At 36.3% G+C, this 18,428-nt stretch overlaps 1 protein-coding gene across 6 annotated transcripts in view; it reads right to left on the bottom strand.

The window, feature by feature from the left end:
* The window catches only part of LOC113065655 (plexin-A4-like), a 125,396-nt gene extending 113,662 nt beyond the window's left edge, over positions 1-11,734 (bottom strand). For 2 of the 6 annotated variants that reach the window (XM_026237141.1, XM_026237131.1), the window contains exons 1-3: positions 11,534-11,734; positions 10,164-10,436; positions 2,009-2,070 (exon numbers count right to left, since the gene is read on the bottom strand). The gene's annotated coding sequence lies outside the window, so the exon portion shown is untranslated. Of the gene's footprint in view, positions 1-2,008; positions 2,071-10,017; positions 10,437-11,533 lie in introns of all 6 variants that reach the window. The other 4 variants (XM_026237117.1, XM_026237124.1, XM_026237102.1 and 1 more) reach the window with 4 other exon arrangements.
* Between the last annotated feature and the right edge of the window lie 6,694 nt (positions 11,735-18,428).

The following is an 18,428-nucleotide window of genomic DNA, read 5'->3' as shown; positions in this document are numbered from 1 at the left end:
TGAATTTTTAGGATCATTATCACATGATCCTTTAGAAATCATTCTAATATGATGATTCATTATCAAAGTTGGAAACAGTTCTGCTGCTTAATATTTTTTCAGAAAATGTGATACTTTTTTAGGATACTTTGATAAATAAAAAGTAAAAAAAAAAGAAGAAAAAAAAAGAAGAAGCTATTTTTTTTTAAATATAAATAATTTGTAATAACAATATACACTACCGGTCAGTAATTTGGGGTCAGTAATTTTTTTTTCTTTCTTTTTAAAAGAAAATAAAATCAATACTTTTATTCAGCAACGATGTGTTAAATTGATAAAAAAAAAAGTGGTATTAAAGAAAATATATTATAAGAATATATATTATTAGATTTTTTATTTTATTTTGAATAAATGCAGTTCTTTTTAACCTTTTATTCATCAAATATATTAGACAGCTGAACTGTTTCCAACACTCATAATAAATCAGAATATTAGAAGGATTTCTAAATGATCATGTGATAGACTGGATGTTACATGTGACACTGAAGGCTGGAATAATGATGCTAAAAATTCAGCTTTGCATCACAGGAATAAATTATTTTTCTTAAGTATATTCAAATAGAAAACTATTATTTTAAGTTGTAATAATATTTCACAATATTACAGTTTTTTTCTGTATTTTTGATCAAATAAATGCAGGCTTGATGAGCAGAAGAAGCATCTTTCAAAAACATTAAAAATAGTAATGTTTCCAAACTTTTGGTCTGTACTGTATATATTTTTTTACTTTACCAGTGTTTACAATCAAGTGCTGCTCTACATTTTTCCAGTTTCACTCAGAAATGCATCACATTACAGATATAAAACAGACTGAACATGACAATTCACACTGACTTTAACTCAAGCATGATGAATGTGTCTAAAAATGCTAAAGGTAAATGTGTACATTGTGGAGTAAGAGAAGCCATTTATCACATGGTCACTTCTGCTTTAAGCTTTCAGAAAGTCTGCAATCATCTTTCAATTTAAATACAGCAGCACAAAGCAATGAGATATACACAAACTTATGAGCAACAGTGGAGCTGTAATGATATCTTTTGTTCTGTGGCGGAAGGAGAATTTATTTGTGCTATTCTATGCTGTTGAGACTAATTGAATGTGCGTCTTGTTGCAGATTTGTGTTATTTGTTATGCTGACTGAAAGTTTGTGTGTGTATGTGTGTGTAAAAAAATATAAGAAAAACTCTCCCACTCTTTCTTGAGGTGATATATGGAACTCCGTATTTCATATCTGGCCTGATTCATTTCCACAAACTTTGCCTGTACCTGCTGTTATCAGAATACACTATTATTATCAGCATCAATTTCTCAGACTGGTCTGCACATAAAGATATGAAACACAGAAAGGGAAAGATAAATAAATAAGATTAAATATAAATATTAGATTAAAATAGAAAATGCTGACTTGACTAAACAACTAACAGCGATAAAATCAAGTTGAAGTACTAAAGTAAGGAAATATGAGTTTTAAGTAATATGTAGAAATATAAACTTTAATAAACTAGCATTAAGTTGAAAACTAAAATATATAAAATAAAATCAACCCCCGGAAATAAATAATAAATACCATAATAGTAGCTAATTAGTTTATATTAAAATAAAATAAAACATTTGATGGACCGACACTTTTTATTATACTAATAAATTATTCTCAGAGCTGGTAAATTTCAGAAGGTTAGTTTCTTTATAGGCACATAAACCCTTATCTACGAAACTACATATTTTTACTCACTTTTGTTCCTTTGCAAAAAGACACAGATGAATGAACACAAGTTGACCTTTTGTAGGCAAGTTGTCACATACTGTAGGAACTCACCACTATGAAATCCTAATACAAAAATATGATGCTCCCGGAATAAAAAATAAAATTAAAAAAATTTAGGAGAGTTCAAGTATTTTAAAACAATATACGAAAGCACAGCAAGAAAATAAAAAAAAAACATGCAAAGTTAGTAGAAAAAAAGCTTACTTAATAAGATGTAGTCTTTGTGTGGCCAGCTTCCTTGTGTGACCAACTAACCTCAGTCTCACCTATAAACAGAAAAAACAATAAACAATCTATAGATAATTATAAAAACACACAAATAGTATGCACACTGCATGAGAAACCGCTCTACTTCTTGACTCTTAATTTATTTAAAATGCCAGAAAATAAAAATAATCCTAACCCCTTAAACAAGACTGGATTTCATTCACTGACTAAACATGCAATTAGACCATAACAAGCATACTTCTGTTCTGTTAGCATGCTACTGTTAGACAGCTGCTCAGCTGTCACAAGTAATCGCCACAACACACATATATCATAAATCAAAAAATGACCACAAAGGAGTGACAGAGTTCAGTAACGTGACACAGTAAGATTAATATTTCCTCCAGCCTGTACCGCCAGGCTCATTGTTTTCAATAAAATGTCATGGCCCCCCATTACATAATCACATCTGCGATTTGGGATCAAGGTTTTGATGCAATCAATGCCTATTAGAATCAGCCAGTATTGATTGAAAGCAGAGAGCTGATACCATCTCTCCATCTCTGGCCTGCTTAGATCATAATCTCTCTCTAGTCTGCGTAGTACTTGATTGGCATTAATAGGTCAGTGTGTTGCCCAGGGATGCAGGCGAGGATAATTTTTCACCACTAATAGTGTGACTGTAAACTGCCCCCAGACTAATTAGGGTCAAAGGTGGAGGTGCATCCTGCCCCCTCGGTTGTCTGGGAACAGTACAGAACTTGGGACGAGAACTTGTGAACCAAACAGAGTGTGGGATTCTCATTTTGTTTGGCTTACTTTTACAAATTCAGGGCCACTACAGTTTTTTCCAACCTATTTGAATCTAAAAGCCAAAACCCAAAAAGGGTTCCTTATATTGGAATGAATGAATATTCTACAATGATTCACTTTATTACTGTGAGTGAAACACAAATTCATCAATATTGTCCTCTCAAACAGAAACATGTTGTTTGTTGTCTGCTGTACTGTGTATGCAATTATGTTTGATATTGGTTTGTTTGGCTGTACAAAGTTAAACAAACTAGCTGTGTCCCTTCTAAAAAAACAATGCGACGTTATATAACCTTAACGCGACACCTCGCGTTTGATTACAAGCTGTAATAATAAATGATGCAAACAGCCAGTCGCATGAAACATCCCGAGAGAGACACTTTTTACTCTCGCGAGACAGTGAACGCACGCGATTTGTTCCGTTTTTATGACATAAGTAAAAGAATAATAATAATAATAAAACGTTTTTGCGAAGGATTGAATGATTTAGACGCCTTTTGGAAGAATTCTAAGTAGCTGAATATAATAATAGCCTAATAATTAAAATCTAAAATAATATAAAACTGTGGATGTATTTATGCATAAATTAATTTATGGTAGCCTAAGCTGTATTTCCACAAGGAGCTTATTTTATTTCAAACCTTGCAAATTAGAAGATTATAGATATAGGTTACATACATTTATTTAGATGTAGCCTACAGCTCCACGAGATGTATTCATTTTCAAACTCTATTTCTTATGTAGGCTATTTAAGTGTAAAGACTTTTATTTAATTGTAAAGAATAGTCTTAAAAAAGAAAGAAAGAAAGAAAGAAAGAAAGAAAGAAAGAAAGAAAGAAAGAAAGAAAGAAAGAAAGACAACATACAAGCAATAAAGATTTAGTGCCAGGTTACTTTTTCAATTACTATTTCATTTTATTGCATTATTTAAATTATTATTTTTGATTATTTTTAATCTTTTGAAAACCCTGATATTTATATTTTAAATTCATAATTTCTTTATAGGTTTAACAAAACAAAACTCAAATCTTTCCAGTCACCCACTGTGGTAGATAACCCTGAATGGGAATCACAACGTTATACCCTATACATGGAATTCTCTTTGAAAAAACGAGAGCGAGTGTTTGTATCCTGTGGGAGTTTCCTGTGCGTTTTCACAAGGTGACATTTAAAAGACAGTTTCACACACTGCAGTTCAGCAGCCATGAGCAGCTGACACATAAAAACCTTTATCACCGTCAAACCACACGGCAGAGAAGGACCAGCATCCTCTTTGTGTGTTTGTGTGTGTGTGTGTGTGTGTGTGTGTGTGTGTGTTTTAGACAGCACCATAATAGTAGAAGCAGGCAGCCCAAATGTGTGTTGGTTGATAATGTCCTGGAGCATGTGCATGTATGTGTGAGTGTGTCTCAGACCATGATAACAGGCAATGTGCACCTGTGTTTGTGTGCGTCGATTGCTAATTTAAAGGATGGTGAAAGGTGTGCGGGTGGTTTTCAGACTACAATTTTGAATAGGTGCACCTGTGTTCATTTTTTAAACAAGGAAATGTTGAATGAAATTGTCAGTCTAGCAGCATTTAATTACAGGTGCATCTCGATAAATTAGAATACTGTGTAAAAGTTCATTTATTTCAGTAATTCAACTCAAATTGTGAAACTTGTGTATTAAATCATTTCAGTGCACACAGACTGAAGTAGTTTAAGTCTTTGGTTCTTTTAATTGTGATGATTTTGGCTCACATTTAACAAAAACCCACCAATTCACTATCTCAACAAATTAGAATATGGTGATCTGACAGTTGTCCATAAGACAATCATTGACACCCTTCACAAGGAGGTTAAGCCACAAACATTCATTGCCAAAGAAGCTGGCTGTTCACAGAGTGCTGTATCCAAGCATGTTAACAGAAAGTTGAGTGGAAGGAAAAAGTATGGAAGAAAAAGATACACAACCAACCGAGAGAACTGCAGCCTTATTAGTATTGTCAAGCAGAATCTATTCAAGAATTTAAGTGAACTTCACAAGGAATGGACTGAGGCTGGGATCAAGGCATCAAGAGCCACCACACACAGACGTGTCAAGGAATTTGCTGAACCACAGACAACATCAGAGGTGTTTTACCTGGGATAAGGAGAAGAAGAACTAGACTGTTGCCCAGTGGTCCAAAATCCTCTTTTCAGATGAGAGCAAGTTTTGTATTTCTTTGGGAAACCAAGGTCCTAGAGTCTGGAAGAAGGGTGGAGAAGCTCATAGCCCAAGTTGCTTGAAGTCCAGTGTTAAGTTTCCACAGTCTGTGATGATTTGGGGTGCAATGTCATCTGCTGGTGTTGATTGTGTTTTTTTGAAATCCAAAGTCACTGCACCCGTTTACCAAGAAATTTTGGAGCACTTAATGATTCCTTCTGCTGACCAACTTTTTCAAGATGCTGATTTCATTTTCCAGCAGGATCTGGCACCTGCCCACACTGCCAAAAGCACCAAAACTTGGTTAAATGATCAGGGTATTGGTGTGCTTGACTCACCAGACCTGAACCTCAAAGAGAATCTATGGGGTGTTGTCAAGAGGAACATGAGAAACAAGAGACTAAAAATTGTAGATAAGCTGAAGGCCACTGTCAAAGAAACCTGGGCTTCCATACCACCTCAGCAGTGCCACAAACTGATCACCTCCATGCCACGCTGAATTGAGGCAGTGATTAAAGCAAAGGAAGCCTCTACCAAGTATTGTGTACATCTCCAGTAAATGAACATACTTTCCAGAAGGCCAACAATTAACTACAAATGTTTTTTTGTTTTTTTTTGGTCTTACGAAGTATGCTAAATTATTGAAAATAGGTGGGTTATTGTTAAATGTGAGCCAAAATCATCACAATTAAAATAACCAAAGACTTAAACTACTTAAGTCTGTGTGCAGTGAATTTATTTAATACACACGTTTCACAATTTGAGTTGAATTACATGGCATTCTTATTTATTGGGATGCACTTGTATACTGTAAATAAGTCTATCCAAATTTGCATACATTTACACTATTCTATCTTATTTTTGTGCTGCTTTACACACCCTCTGTTCCCCATGTCCAGATATTCCAGTTACATACAGTGAAATATGATATAAGATCGCATGTTTAAAATAACATAGGTCACTGCTGTTTTTATGCTTAGCATTTAAACCAAATTATTATTTTAATGGAACAAAGAGTAGTATTGTCTCTGTTGATTCTACTATCTTTAACATGTCAGCTTATCTAAGTTCAAGTTCGATAATATGCCCCAAAATGGCTTTTTACATATATATCAGAGCTGTCTTTATACATGCTATTTCCTACTTCCCTCTTCTGAACTTGTGATTATGAGTTGTCATGTTCTAGTGTTGGAAAGAACAAGAATCATGGAGGACAGCTCATTCATGAGTTCATTCTTGCCTGTTTATTGGGAAAATCTTATTAGAGCCAAAAATTTAAAATAAATATTTAGTTAATATTGGAGATTTAATCAATTCATTGGTAACCACATAAACTTTCAGCTTGTTGACAATATCAAAATCTTGTAAAAAGCCATAAAAAGTCAATGTAAATGTGAAAAGCCATTCCATTCAGGTTAGCTATCATGCTAAATTTAGCTGCAACACCAAACAAGGAACAACTTTGTTCCATTTGAAACAGCATCACCTTTCAAAAATCCAAATGCTTTGCCAAGTATATAGTGTATATAGTACATCATTTGAGACTACAGCAATGAATATGTGCACATGGACATACTGTTTGATACTTTCAACAGAAGCATGTGGGCTTGTGTCATATATGTTTTACCGTAATTGAAATGCACTGTGTTGTCTGTACACTGCAAAAAAGAGGGTGTGTTAAATAGCATTGAGGAAATGTAGGTGTGTGTGAGCACTGCAGTTTCCTGTTCTCAGAACGTCTCATTATGATGAAGAGGATCTGACCTCACTACTGCAGTGTTGTAGTCAGCATGCATCTCACACCCTGAGAGGAGAGAGAGTCTCTCCCTCTCTCTGTACATTCAGCTTCCTCCTGGAACAAAATTAAATAATAATAAAGACAATAAAAACTAAATTTTTTACATTTTTGAACAAAATGTTAGAGCTTGCTGCCATGACAGTAGGGTGCTGTTATGCCTTTACTAGTGTTGTAAGTGCATTGCTATGAGGTTGTAAAGTGGTTCTGGCTGGTTGCTAGGGTGTTTCTAGGAAGTTGCTTACTGGCTTGTTTAAAACAGGCTCATCCATCTTTTTAGTAACCATGAGGATTTCAGTTAGAACTTGTCTGAACTTAATGTAAGACTTATGATAGAAAGTTCCTGCCTCCTGGGGCCAAATCACAGAAACAATTTAAAGTGTGAGCTAAGTGCCGTTTCATAGTCAACGCATCTGTAAGCATACGTGTCCCCGAGACTACGCATCGTTACGCTTCGGCCGCCATTATGCGTCAGTGCGTAGCCAAATGTGTCATCCTAGTTTTTGATACTCGACGCGCCGATTCACGCAATACTATGCGTTGTCGGTGGGGGCCACATTGCAAGTATTGTACATTAATTCAAGTATATTGTGTTTACAGAAGAAGAAGGTTTGAATACAATGGCAGGCGAAGAGGAAAAAATATGCGAACTTATACGTATTCATCCACATTTATACGATAGTTCATCAGCAACAGAATACACTCCTCTTCAGTTGCAATTGTGATCTGAATATCATGCGACCCGACTCTACTAATATCACCCGACTCTACTACCCCCTGTTGCATGAACGGTGTATTGCATACACGCAACACCCGTGATGCTTGCGTTCACAGTTTAGTCTATGAAAGGGAGCACGTCGCTCGCGTTGCTTGCGTTGCTTGCGTTGCTTGCTCGTGTTTCTCGCGTTGACTATGAAAGGCCCTAAATTTCAGCAAACTTTTACACCCCCCCCCCCCAAAAAAAAAAATACATTGTCTATATTTTTGCTCACATAGAAATCATTTTCAAACTAAAACTTTCTGTTGGTTAACCCAAGAAAATCTGCATAGGAAAATCTTTTGCTTAAGATTGTATAAATTCCTATTAAAATTACCACATTTTAACCATGAAAATTCATTAGTCAGTGGTAAAGGTGTAATCACACTCTAGTTAATTTTTAAAAGCAGCTGTCTGTTGGTCAACGTGCCAAATCTGAGTGAAACTTTTGTAAAATTTGTGTGGCTACTGTCCTTTGGCATTGGAGTAATCCCTTTGACTGTATTTCACCTGTGGAATTAAGCTCAACAACAGTAAAGATCACCTACTGACATTTCTGCAAAACAGCTTCCTGCGGGACCAACTTGAACCCACTGCGAAATCTGCACGGGTAAAACGTCTGCCATTGAAAGACTGTATTTTACTTGTGGAAATGTAGCAAGTAATTGTAAAGATGCAATTACACTGGTGAAATTCCAGTGAAGCAGCTTTCTGTTGGTTAACGTGACAAAATAAACCTCATTTAGAACACTCAACAGCCCCAGATTCCTTCTTGACTGTAACTTTATATTATTTATGTAGCACAATAATTTGAGGTATTGTTCATATTTGTTGCACAAATGGTGCTGGAGTGCTATGTCAAAGTTTAATAGCAAACACCACTGAAAATAACAGTTCCAGAGAATACTTCCTCCCTTCCTTTCTCTTCTTCTCTCATTTATTTGTAAAATAGACACCTCCAGTGAGGCTCAGCTTATTAAGTATGCTCTGTCTAAACCAAACTTCATCAAACACAGCCGGAGATCTCTGTTGACTCAGTAACGCTCAGTGATGATGCAATGTTTCAGTTTAATAGAATAATTGAGTCTCTTTATATTTTATTGACTCTTTGAGAATAAAACACACAAGAAAACCCATGCCCTATCTACCCTCAGCCGCCTTAAACTTCATTTATTTTTCTGCCAGCTTCTTATTATTGATAAGACACGACTTTGGCTTTATTTGAATGTAAATGAAGCGTTAGATTAACCCAGGCCATGGATTTGAAATATTACAGATGTATTTGTAGGGAAATTAGATTTATTCCGCTGATCTGATGGATTCCTCTGATGGCTTTTTTCTTTTCGTCCTCTTTTTTTTATGATGAGCACATATTTGATTTCGGAAATGGAAACAGCGCAGGCCCGCTCACTCCATCTGCTGATTATATCCCATGATTACTGAGGTGAAGGTAAACAGAACTCACTTGATGGAGGAATCTTTGGGCCGCCGCATGTTTAGAAGATTGAAATGAGGCGACAGTGTCATCCCTGTCTGAATTCTGGCTCTGTATTTTATCTGTCAGGTCTGTCTGACAACACTACATTATGCAATTCCAGGGCTATGCAACATACATTACTATTTGGGACTCAGATCTCAAAAAATACTTTTCAGTGCTAAATATAATGAACACAATGATAATATGATAAAAATATGATAAAAAATATCCTGATATCATAACGAAGACAAAAAACTAAACAAGTACTGTAGTTTGGAACATGAGCATAAACAGAGTGTATGTTTTATGCGATAGAGGAATATATAGACAGAACATTAGTGTGTACAGGGTAAGTGTATTCCTGCCTAAGGCTGTCTTTGCTCTCTCCTTCATGGCCCGAGTCCCAGCTCTCAGCCTGACCTCTACACCACATACAGAGAGCAAATGAAGAGGAACTAACACGTAGCCCTGCATCTCTCCCCTCCACTCGACAAGCCTTTCGTATCTCTCTTTTCCGCCCCACAATTCCCTTTTATCCTCTAACCATCTCTCCCTCCTCTCTCTTTTTATTGCTTTCATACCCGTGCTCACCTCATTGCTCCTTTAGGTTTTTTTATACTCTCTCCACTCACTCTAAGGATAAACTTTTCTATTTAAAATAGCATTTTCATGAAATCCAATTTTCTGCTCAAGGTGTCTCAAGAACATATGTTTCTATATTCTTGTTAGCTTTTTCATTTATGCTAATAAGAAGCTCTATAAGAAAGAACAGTGCATGTTTTTCAGACTTACGTCGTAATTTCATGTTTCATGTGTTTTTAAGTAGTTGCAATATATAGCATGTTAGTCATTTATTACCTGGGTATATATCAAAGTACTGTCACAATAACACAGTATGATTTATGATACATTTTGGTTTTGGGAAGTTAGTTTTGCAATGGTATAAACCAATTTTTATGAGTTATCCCACCACGTACCATCTGTTCTCTTCTCATCTCATGTTCAAATTTTCTTCCTTCATTTTGATATAGTTGTTCGCTCCCTCCTGGGAAGTCAACCTGTATGCATTAAAACACATTAAAAATATCTAAATATATATGCAAACATATGAATGCCAACCCACAATTGAAATCCGGAGAGAGGTTTCCGGAGCTCCTCGGTGCACTGGCACGACACACTCATAAATGGGTGGAGGGAGGGAATCTGTGGTGTGTGTGTGTGTGTCTAGGGTCTCATCTCTTGTCCATGCTAATGAGCGTAAAGTGACTTCACTTGCTGCAGCTGTCCGGCAGGCTGCTCAGAGTTGATTGGTGGCAAAATAAATAAAGATCTAGACGATGTGGTTTTTGGATGACTGCTTCTGTCCTGAAGGCCGGAACACAGAGACAGTGAGGGTCTGTAAGAAGAACACAAATTACAATTAACACACACACACACACACACACACATTTACAGATGCAGATACTGAGTCATAGTGCATAGTGGGCCATTAATGCATATTATCACATGAATTGATGAATTACAACACTATATAACTTTGCAAACAAGTTTAAGATCAATAAGAATTTCAAAGAATTAATACTTTTAATCAGCAAGGATGCATTAAATTAATCTAGAATGACAGTAAAGACATTAGTGATGTTACAAAAGATTTATATTTCAAATAAACACTGTTCTTTGGGCTTTCTGTTCATCAAAGAAATCCTGAACCATCCTGGTTTCTATGAAAATATTATGCAGGACAACAACATCACAGTTTTCAACATTGATTACAATAAATGGTTCTTTGACACCGAATAGACATATTAGAAGGATTTCTGAAGGATCGCGTGACACTTGGCCATTACAGGAATATTAGGCCTACTGTTTTACTGCATTATTTTTGGTTACACTTTATTTTACACTTTATTATACTTAGTGTAAAAGTGCTGAGTAACATTATTTACATGCACGTACTTAATACATGGTTAGGGTTAGGGTTAGGCTTAGGGTTACTTGCATGTAATTATGCATAATTTATTTTATTAAATTGCTTAGATAAATGCTTAGACAAAGCCTTGATAAAAGACTTCTTTTAAAAACATTGAAAAGTCTTACCAACCCAAAACTTTTGAACTTATACAAACTGTAGAGTTTGTATATTGTATGTATGTATTTTATATGTAATGGTCAAAAATCTACTTTTAAATGTATAAGTCACACAAAAATGAAACACGTCTTCATTTACTCATTCTTATGGAAATTCAAACTTGTATAATTTTCTTTCCTCCGTTTTTATGCAGGATGTTTAAATGCCGTTTTCAACACAATGAAACTGAATTGTGATCATGTCGTCTAGCTTCAAAATGTATTATAAAAGTACCATAAAAATAGTCAGAACATCTCTTATTTGCATATTCAAATTGGAAATAAAATGAAAGAATCAGAAATACAGGAAACGTCACACTACAGGACATGGCTATCACTGCTTGAAATTTCATGTCAGCTACTCACAAATATATTACCATCTGCTCACTGGGCACCAAGTAATCCAGGTTTCACCAAGCCCGTCCACAGTAATTTAAAGCACACAGCAGACTAGTCTCCTTGCAGAAATAAATGCCACTCAAGTCAGTGACCCTGATCCAAAGCCGGCTTCATTACACGCTTACTGAACATGGACCCTTCTTCACCTCCTCCTCAGTCTGGACTCGCATGTCGAACTGAACATGTCTGATAATGACGACTACCAGTCAATCATTAAGCTATGCTCTGCCTCTGCCGCAATGATCTCTGGACCTTAAATGTGCCAGTAGTGAACAGAATTGGAATTATTTGGGGTATAAAATGGCTGTCTATTATCTGTGTGTGATGGTGTGTGTATTGATGGCCTGTGGCTTGTGGTATACGTCACACTTTAGCATGTGGTAATGACAGTCCTTGGGCCACAGAGTCTCATTATGGACACACACACACTCCACTAAAGGTTATGAAGAGGGCCAGTGCACTCTGAAATTGTTCTGTAAATAAGCACAGCATTAATCTTTAACCCCGGCCACTGGATTCCCCTCTGGGATAGTGCAAATCTTATGTCAGACTTCAGCTGCCAGCATTTATTGGCTTGATTTGTCATTGTGCTGATGATATAGTTATAGTACAGATTGAGATATTTGTCTCTATGGTGTATTGGCTCCAGCAGGGGTCAACTGTGAAGATTGTTACTGTGTTGTTGACTGGTGGGTAAAAACTTTGAGCTGGAAATGGGATTGTGAGTACTGATGGTGCCTACAACTAATAAATGACTGACAGAAACATCTAAGATGTGTTTGTGTACATTTTAAATGCTATTTTGGGGGCATTTTGACACGTCTATGTAGAGAAACTGTACAGAAGCGACAGGAAATGATGCAGAGAGAAGGTGAGTGGGACCGTTATACCAAATGTGCATGTCCAATTTAAACCCTTTTACAAAAAATTACCAATTTCATGGATTCCTATTCAAATTTGTTGAAGAGCGGTAAATGTCACCACACTTTTGGTATGAACCAAAGAGTGGGATCTGTAATGTTGGATGGACGTTCTGACAAACAGCATTGACATAGATGAACTGGTGGGTGAATTCATTGGCGTTTTCTTGTTTTTAATGCACCACCATTACTTTGCCTTGATAATGTTTAGATAAATAAAAACATAAATATGGAGGATGAGTGAAAAGTCGGATGGTAGAAGAAAACAGATGATATACACGGTGGGATAACTCACAATATATTGAGTATATAATACAATATATTGGAAATTATGAATATTATTAAATATCTATCCCCTGCATGCTCACCAATTGAAATAAGAGTATTGAAGAGAGCTGTACAATACGACAATGCAGAAAACACTGCCAACCGATTTTATATTCGTTCAATGCTTATATTCTTGAGCCGTTTTTATATCCTTAAGGAAATTATTTTTTATATTGTGTCCATTCAGTTTTCAGATCATTCCTAATATTGTACATTTTAATCACATAGGTGTATTGAGATGTTACCCCCCCCCACCCCCCACCGCCACCACCACCAACCCAACAGATTTCAAGTAGAGTATGAAAAGATAGTGAACACACAACAGGCAGTACAACAAAATCCAGCAGTTAGCAAACAAATCCCGAAACTATTTAGCATTGCTGTCTTGTCGGAATATTTGAAATGATCTAAAGCCTGTGTATTTGCATAGTGTGTGGATTCTGGTCTGCGTTTTGCACATCTAAAGCTGCACTGGCTGTTTTCCGAGTCCCGAGAAACACTTGAGACCAGAGCACTGACACACGGCTCACCAATAAAACATCAACACTCTAGAGGTGAGAGAGAAAGAGAAAAGCGTTTCTGCCTCTCGGTTTGCCTGAGGGAATGCTATCCACTCCATTTTTACATGAAAGACCTTTTCTGTTTTTGTGATTGAGGGCATCGGGATGGCCTGAGGGAAGAGAGTTTGTGGGGGAGCGTTGTAGAATTGGGGGCGTGTTGGATGGTAATTCGCACGGAACAGCAAAATCCAATCATCCCGTTGAGTCAAAGCGCTGAGCACACAAAAAGCTGCCGTTCTCGTCCATACAAACATGTGCGCACTTCGGGTGGATAGGAATCTGCTTTATTCGCGGTCGATTGAAGACAATGGTGCAAGCCACAGATAAGATTCGCCCGGTCTCCTCGGACAGAGAAAATAACTATTACCCACCCACCTCGACCCCCCTCGAAAACATACACACGTCCCAAACGTCCCACTCTCAAGCAATGAACACAGATAAGCAAATGTCATGTCGTTTTTGAGTTAACCCGCATTCAAAGCGGTCGCCGTCACTTTCGTAATCAAAATCAATAACACCCCAAGGGCCATGAAGGAAAGAAAAAAATAAAACAAGCTAATAAACAGATGCTAATGAGCCCCAGAGAAAGGTCAAGTCTAAACAAAAGATTTTCCTCTTATAAATATTTAACCATGATTAGTATTACAGGAACAGGTAATTAAGCCATCAGGCATCAGGGCCGGCTACCTCTGATTGGGCTCTCATTTAAGATTAGTTTTCTTGAGTGAAGGACCCCTCAACAGCCCCTAATGGGCTTCTTTTGTCTGTGAAGATGTCCAATGAAAAAACAAACCACACACATAAAGAACGCCAATGACTTCTGTCCTGGAGATAACAGAATGCAATGAATGTAAAAGAGCTATTTATAAGATATGACTAGTAATTATATGGGTATTTGCATATGATGATATTAGTTTTTCAAAAATAGAGCTTCTGAAGGAAGAAAGGAATGAGATCTGAAATAGAATTGGCTGTACACTGTATGCACAAGGGGTCCCGGTTTGTGCCTGACAGGCTGATCAGCCTTACAGGCTCTTATGGTAAGGGTTAGCAGTAGGTCAGACACAAAGCAGGACACCAATGGGTCTTAGTATAAAGGCAGCATACATGACAAGCCAACATGCACTAGGTGAAATCGACTTGACAGATATATTATAAGAAAACAGGAAAACCAATGCGGAGAGGTTGAGAAGTGACAGCTGTGCAGACTTATTCAAACTCAGATTTTTGCTAAATACATATAAATGATTTTGAAAGCATAGTTGAATAATGAATTAATGATTAATTAATAGACTCAGTCACATAAGAATAAAGAGAATAAATTAGAATACAAATTATTATTTTATCAGTGTTATTATTATTACTTTCATCTAAAATGAACTGCTTCAATTGAAATAACAAAAAAATGTAATAAAATGTAACAATTGATTAATTGGAAACTAATTTGAAATACTAAAATAATGTAAAAAAACAAAAACAAAACAATGATTTAATCATATATGTAATCAAATACTAATAATTACAAAAACAAAACTAAAACTTAAAAACCGCAAACTGTTCAAAAATAATTTTAAAAAATAAATATAAAAATATACGAATTCAAAAATATAATTTTTCTAAGAAATGTTTATAATAAATTATTTTATATAATCTTAAAAAAAATAAAAAGTTACAAGTATATAATTAAACGTATATAAACTAATTCAGATTGACTGATTACAGGATTATAGGTTATGATAACTAATGAGGATGAAATCATAACCTATATATTATAATATTGAATAATGAACATGTATATTAAGCTATAACGCTACTCGAACGCTTTAAAAAAAAATTATGCATGATTAGTAAGAGCATAAGCATTCTATTAATGTGTTGAAATTAGATTTAGTGACTTTTATGTGTGTGTGCGTGTGTGTATGTGTGTGTGTGCTCTTGTTTTTGTGAGATATCAGGACACAACTCTGTATAATGACATGGGTATGACACAGGTATTACAAGGAGAGGGTGACTTATGAGGACGTAACCGATGTCCCCATTTTTTAAAACACTTATAAAATCATACAGAATGAGTTTTTTTGAGAAAGTAAAAATGCACAAAGTTTCATGTGAGGGTTAGGGTTAGGGGTAGGGTTGGTGAAGGGCGATAGAAAATACAGTTTGTACAGTATAAAAACCATTACGCCTATGGGATGTCCCCACTTTTCACAAAAACAAACGTGTGTGTGTGCAGGTCAGTCCATGAGGACGGCTGTATGTTATCGCTCTTATGCTATAACACACACACACAAAAGCAGGTGTGTGTGCAAACTCATCATAAAGGCTGCAGTTCTTGGAATCCCAGCACTCTTAGCAGGAGGATGCGAGGGAGCTTTAACACATCTAACAGAAATTACACAGCTTTGCAGGTGAGTCAGGAGACAGGTTTATTCTTCTCCACACGTTCCCTTGGTGGAATCTCCCAACCTCGAGACACAAACCAATAAAAGCGGACGAGAAAGCAGTCATATACCAAGCGATAATGCTCCCGCCTGCGTGTGTGTGTGTGTGTGTAAGAGGCAAAAAGAGCGAACGATTCTCTTGAGACAGACACTTGACATTTGTTGAATCAGACAATATATTCAGAATGTGTGACCGAAAAAAGGAGAAATGAATCACTTTTTATCTTTTCTCATTCCAATCTCTCATTATGCTAAGTTTATCAACCAGTTCCGGTCCGGTGTGACTCTGTAAGCTTGTTTAATAGAAGCATATCTCTCCCTTTTCCATTCCACGCTAATAAAAAAGGGGGTTGTGTAGGATTAGGGCAGGGAAGAGGACATTACTGCCTTGTAAAAGGGACTGAAAACATTTCGGTGCTCCTCAGAGGGAGGGATGAACAGCAGAGAGTACATGAGCGGGAGGAGGCAGATACACTAGCAGTGGAAATCATTCAAATCCCCTCAAAGGGAAAACCAGTTTTCCAGTCTCACAGTAAAAGGGATTGAGAGTTCACACATGGATAGGTTTATGTTCAGTACACTCTGCCTACAAAACAGCAGCTCAGAGAGAGAAAAGTATATGTATACTGAACGCTTGAGTCAGTGTGCACCTGTGGAACACTGACATTTACACACTAGCTCAACCTGTCAAATTACCACAAGGAAGCTGAAAGCTTGTTACTTTAAGTCGGCATGCAAAGAAAATTCACACTGTCTATGTTTTAAAGGCATGTTATTGATCTTATTGTAAACAATACATCTACGCATGTGTTTCAAATGTTTAGATTTTTGTAATCTTGTCTTCAGGACCTGAAGAAAATGGCAAGACTTCTCTCTGGTGATGTACGCTGGACTTTTCCAATCATTTAGTCCAATTAAACCCCGCCCCCTTCCAAACTCATCTGTTGCTGCTTCATTGTGGCTTTAAAGGTGAGTGCATCATTTTTGTAATTTTGTGACTATGCAAAAATAATATTTCCCCGCATATGAATATGCATACTTTACTTCTTTATAGTATGCAAAGTCTGTAGGCCAAAGAGGAAAGTATATCCAATTACATAGTATTCAAAACACAGCAGGCGAAAAGAATCCTTATGACCTAATGTTTTGGCAAAATTCAGAAGAACTGATGAACACTTTACTATCCCATGAGGCAATGGGAGAGGAGTCGTGAATGCTGAATGGTGTCATAATCACATGTAGTAGATGGAGTATGTCAATAATGCATTGATACTACACAAATATATACGATATTTAACAGTCATTATAAGTAATAAGAAAGTTCTTAAACTTACACAGCCACTGTTTCCATCCATCCATCCATCCATCCATCCAATCTATGTCTGTAAGGCCTATAAACCATTCTTAATGCTTTACTTTTCTATACTTTCATTTTCTGGTTAAAAAGATCAATCCAAATCAGTTAACTCGACAGCCATATTTGCAACAACTCCAGACAGAAATTTCTAGCATGCAAGACCAACTCCTGTTTACCTAAATGGGCAAATACTAAAATCTCAACTGATGCCCAAATTCATGTTTAATTAACACATTTCAAGTGAGCAACAAATTCTCACATGAACTGACTCAAATTTTGTATTTTTTTATCCTCAAATATTCCTAAAAAGCTTTATATTTCAGGTTGGTCCAGCCAAAATGGGCATCTCAACATACAAAATGTTTCAGGAGCAGTTATGTGATGACTTAACCAATTGCTGATTGGCTCTTTTATTTAAAAACTAGACTTATTCTGCCAAATTGCATATGCACTTTCTACAGTACATTTGTGGTAATGAGTGGGTTATATAAAGTCTTTGGTTCAACTCATGAATTACTGTCAAATTCTACCTGAATTTCTGTATCCTGTTGGCTACATCCAAATTCAATTCAAGGAATTAATTTGGAACCTTAAAGTTATTCTTAGTTTAATTCCAAATGATCATACCATTTCTCTAACAAAAGCATTTTTATCAAAAACAACTTCTTGGGGAACTAGTAAAGTGGAGTAACTAGCCATTTATTATTTATTTTTTTGTACTTTTTGTAAGTAAAGAAAGTTAAACTTCTATCAGCACATGCCTCACTCCTCCATTTTTCTCCCACTGAAAGGTTCATCTCTCACAAACACGCACCCCGAGACCAGGCACTCACAAACCTTCAGCCCACAAGGTCACTCTCCTGTCGCCAAGACAGCAGCACTGAAGTTCATTATCGTGTCTCTAATCTCAGGAGGAAGTATGCATGTCGACTGTAACCTTGGATTCCCTTGATCTCGCGCTCTCTTGCAGACAAACACAAACTCGTCACTTCCAAAAAGAAAAAAGAGGATTAGTAAAGATAGCCACAGAAAGAGAAGGCGAAAACAAGCAAACACTCTAAACTTTGTCCAAAACACTTGTCTATCCTTACCGAAAGTGCTAAGTTTTGTACCTTATTTACTCTTTCAGTGTTCATTGTAGAACCTTAAGGGTATATGCTACTACTCTAACGTACTAAAATCAATCTTTTAATGGTAGAGGAGGTACAAAACTGTCACTTAAGGGTTCTTCCCCAGTGACATTCACAGTGAATCCAG

The sequence above is a fragment of the Carassius auratus genome, chromosome 4 (assembly GCF_003368295.1).
Source record: "Carassius auratus strain Wakin chromosome 4, ASM336829v1, whole genome shotgun sequence".
NCBI classification, from domain to species: Eukaryota; Metazoa; Chordata; class Actinopteri; order Cypriniformes; family Cyprinidae; genus Carassius; species Carassius auratus.
This window is presented reverse-complemented; position numbering and strand designations above follow the sequence as displayed.